Source organism: Bidens hawaiensis, unplaced genomic scaffold, assembly GCF_021521415.1.
Source record: "Bidens hawaiensis isolate Kalapana, Puna unplaced genomic scaffold, B.hawaiensis_p1.1 tig00030221_1, whole genome shotgun sequence".
NCBI classification, from domain to species: domain Eukaryota; kingdom Viridiplantae; phylum Streptophyta; class Magnoliopsida; order Asterales; family Asteraceae; genus Bidens; species Bidens hawaiensis.
Genome location: NW_027495030.1, coordinates 163,002 through 167,900, shown reverse-complemented (window position 1 = coordinate 167,900; position 4,899 = coordinate 163,002). Strand labels below are relative to the sequence as shown.

At 35.4% G+C, this 4,899-nt stretch overlaps 1 pseudogene; it reads right to left on the bottom strand.

The window, feature by feature from the left end:
• Positions 1 to 2,112: 2,112 nt before the first annotated feature.
• Positions 2,113 to 2,763, bottom strand: LOC143580095 (uncharacterized; annotated as a pseudogene).
• Positions 2,764 to 4,899: the final 2,136 nt, after the last annotated feature.

Below are 4,899 nucleotides of genomic sequence, written 5' to 3'. Positions count from 1 at the left end.
ATTTCTTTAATGAACAAACACGAACATAAAATCTCATTCGGTAAGTGTTCGTGAACCGTTCGTGAACACATTATTTTATTAACGAACGAACATAAACAAGGCCTTGTTCGTGTTCGTTTGGTTCGTTTACAGCCCTACACCCAACATGTAGTCACAGTCATTGCTTGGACCGCATTTTCTTTTATCTTTCGGTAACTCCATCCTATCGGGTAGCTCGACGAGCTGCTTTAATGACCGCTATTGGTTGTCGGTAGAGACCTTGATCCAGCCATGTATCTATTATATTAAAACATGATATTTTAAGATAGTAACTTATGTGATATATACGGCTTTAATATACAATTAAATTATTAGTTACTAACTTACATGTGATTTAATCTCAAATATTGTCTTGTAATTAATTATTAAATTCTCATAATAACTATTTAATGTTTATTTATTTATCTTCATTATTTTTTCGTGAACTTTTATAAACACCAACACTCCAAAAGAAACACCTAGACACGCCATGTATTTATTTACCTTCATAATGTACGAGTTTCTGACCTAGTGATCTATATCTAATAAATAAGTAACTGACTGCATCACGTGTCGCAATGATTTGACCCCAAAACTTTTTTTTTTCTGTTTTTTTTTATTTCCCCCTTCGTATTTTATAGTAATAAAACCTAGTATAATATATATATATATATATATATATATATATATATATATATATATATATATATATATATATATATATATATATATTAAATTAAATATAGTAAATTATGCGCATATTTGGCTTCAAATATAATAAACTATTAATTAGTAACTTATTTATAATTTCTATAAGTTATCTTCAATCTTCAAATATCATTTTCTAATTTCTAAATCTTTATTATTGACTTGGTGTAGTGATAATGTGTTGTGGTTTATGGGCATGGGCTTAGATAACAAACATACTTCACATATTGGCAGGTTGGGCCTATGAGCTAAAAACACTATAACAGGCCAACAGGGTATTTAATATGATTAAACAATATATACAATTTACAAACAGGTTGGGCCTATCAGCTAATAACATGTTAGAAATCTATCGATTTGGATCGGGTCAAAATGGTTATTGATAAAAAAGTTAATATCAAAATAGGTGTGGCAATGTCCTATATATATGTTTCTATAGCGGTTTGTGGCTACGCCGAACAGAGTGATGTGATGGTGTGGCGATGTATCGTCAGTGGCAGTGGATGTCGTGTGGTGGATATGGTGGATGTGACCGGTGGTGTTGGAGGTGACAAATTGGTCAAAACAGGGCTGAAAATGGTTATTGATAAAAAGTTAAGATCAAAATAGGTGTGGCGATGTCTCTATATATGTTTCTATAGCGGTTTGTGGCTACGCCGAACAGAGTGATGGTATGGTGATGTATCCTCAGTGGCAGTGGATGTCGTGTGGTGGATATGGTGGATGTGACCAGTGGCGTTGGAGGTGACAAATTGGACGACAACATATACATATATGCTTACACAGATATATCAGAAACCACTCTCTTTTTAAAAGTCTAGTGGAATCTTATCGGAAATCAATCTCTCGTTTAGCAATGACATAGATATGGGTCACCAAATGATCCTGGGCCCACATCGACAAACGCCTGAAAAGAACGGTAACATGATGCTAACCAAGCGATTCTACATCAGGCTTCATCAGCGATGCATTCCCACCAAACCGACGATGTTTGAAATATAGTGCTGATTTTCGAAACATTTTTAACTTTTTAGTTTTGGGTTTTCTGTCAATACTGAGATCATATTCTCATTAATAACCGGTTTACACGAAACCTATTAAGCCCTGATTTTCATGAGTAATTTCACCCGATTTTCAAAACATATTTAACTTGTTAGACTTGAAAATTAGCTGGTCAATTCGTGTCTACCTATTCAGTACACGAAACCTGTTAAACCCATACCCGATACCTGTTAAATTCGTGTAGGTTCGTGACATTAATTCATCAACTAACATACATGTTCATTCCACATTTTCAACAAATGTAGAACCATTATAAAGTGCAATTACAAAGTATTATATCAAGTTATCAACACACTATCATCAACATTCAACATCACACCAACATTACATGATCATCACAAGCACGAAGAAAATCCCAAACATCAAAAGAAACGTCTTCACAAGATTATTCTCTTGGTTCCCTCGCCTCGGGTGAAAATACTCATTAACATGATGACCCCCATGAAACCCAAACCTCGGCCCGTACGCATGCCTCGGGCCATACTGCAACCCGTGCACATTCATATCCGCTAAAGACGGAAACAACCCTCCTATCCCACTAGAAAACGCAAAATTACCAAACCTCGCAGATGCCATCGGCCCAAACCCTCCAAACATGGAATTCGGGAACGTGTTACCATCAGGTGGAGCTGCAGTTGCGGGTCGTTGTCCAGCTGGCCTGCGTGGGATGTTGACATCGTCGTCAATGTCAAAACCGTGTACCGGTTTTGCCCTCGGGTCGGTTTGCGTCTTCCCTCGGCCGTACAACGGAATCAGCTTCTGTTCTTGGATCACTGCTTTACAAACAGGACATTCGTGTGACTGCGAGTGAATATTCAACCATTTGTATAAACACGGCCAGCAAAACAAATGACCACACAGAGTCACAATCGGGTCTTCGGCTAACTCGAAGCAGATATTACACTCGAAATCCCCGGCATCGGTTTCGCCTAGTGATTCGCTAACGCCACTCGAGTAACTCGAGATGTTTTACATAATCATTCAACACTTATAAGTTATATCCCAATTATCCCTAATTTCAACATATTAATAATATTAATATATGAACAAATTAACAAATTTTAAAGATCTAATCTTGAATTTAATAAATCTAATGATGATTAACAAGAAGCACAAATATTAATCCAAACTTGGGTAATATTAATATTAATATATAAGCTAATAATATATGATCATGAAGAACAATAAATGGAATAAAATAATTAGTGTAATTAACAAAAGAAATGATTAATTGGATACCTGTGAAGAATGGATTGAATTGGATTGGAGAGATTTAGGGTTTGTGAATAATGGTTATAGAGAGAGAAAGAGTCAACAAAGAAGAATAATATTAAGAGTTTGGTTTGGTATTTGATTCTGTTTGGAGTGCAAATGGAGTCAAGGGCAATGGGGGTAGACAGCTAACTAATCAGAAACCGACAAAATCGAACTGAAATTAATAAAAAAGGTTATCACTTTTGGTTAACTGAACTGAACTGAACCGAACCATTTATATTTTTATATAATTCTAACTTTGTACATCTCTTTCATGTAGTTTTGCATAGGGTTGTTCACGAGTTGAGCCATGGTGGGTTCGAGCTCGAAATTAAATGAGGCAGTTTAGTTAGGCTCGAGTTTGATTTTGAAGTAAATTGAGCCTAAGATCGAGCCAATGAGCCGAACCATGACCCGAGGCGAGCTTGGGGCGAGTTTGGCTTGGTTACAAAAATGAGCCGAGCTCAAGCTTGATGTTTCAAATCAAGTTTTTTTAGCTAGTTTATTCAAGTTTTTATCGAGCAAACTACGAGCCCGAGCTTCAAGCTGCGAGCTTTTTGAACAGCCCTATTTTTTAATCCATTTGACGTATTTTAAGCAAAATATTAACCCAAGTTTGATTTTAGTTTTTAACCAAACCGAAAACAAAAAACTAGCTGAATAAATCGGATGAATAAATCGGATCAATAAATCGAAAACTGATTTGTTGATTCAATTAAGGCTAATAACCTCTATGCACACTAATCTAGCTAACTTGGGTTGTTGTGTATTGGTAAATGGTCATCCTAAGTTTTTCTTTATTAATATTATAAGAAAAAAAATGTATTACTATAAAATTTGATTAGTTTGTCATTACTATAGATGTTTTATTATTTAACAAAAAGAGACTTATTTCAAAAACATATATTCAATACTTATATGGTGATTTGAGTTACATAGGTGGCGTTTAGTTAGTACTCATGGATGACGTATCATTATAAAAATTAATATTTTTTATTATAGGTGTGAAAATAATGCAGAAGTCGTGGATTTGTTTCCAAATGTATATAGCCTTATAACATGTTTGGTGTCTAATTAACACTTGAAATGAATATTAAGGCCAATGTAAAATGATCAATGAATCATATTTAATTAGCAAACCGAAAATCATAACACCTTCCATCCTATTCGACAGTCATACGCACACCAATTTCAATTGGCATGAATAGAAACACTGGTAGACCAAAGATAATCAACCCCCCGAGTACTAATGTAGTGAAGGTACCAACATAAAGCGAGCATGTGATAGTATATTTTTTTAGAAATTATGAAACCATATACTAACATTATAAGTAATCTCTCGGTGAATTAACGCAAGATGATGAAAGGCACCAACAATACTAAGTTACACCATATCTTCCAATCATCCACGAAAACTCGATACTTGCACATACAGTAAGAAGCCTATCGATTTATGCTATCGTAGTGTCATGACCATTGAATCATTTAACTGGCTAAACCATATAAGTCAAAGACATCAAGTCGTTGTAGTATAGTGGTAAGTATTCCCGCCTGTCACCCGGGTGACCCGGGTTTTATCCCCGGCAACGGCGCTATAAATATTTTTCGTGTTTCTCTACAAAACTGGATCATAAATGTTAAGTGGGCCACTACCAGTTCATGTATTAATTGTTGAGGCTGCTAAAGCCCATAAGTTGGCCCATAAACTTTATGTGTGCTGGTAATTGGTATAAATAGAGGTGCACAACAAACCTGGAACCGGATCCAAAAAAAACTCGGACTCGTTTTTTTTAAATCCGGGTTTTTAATAACCGAACCCGACCCTACCCGTAGGGTACGGATAGGGTATGACTTTCA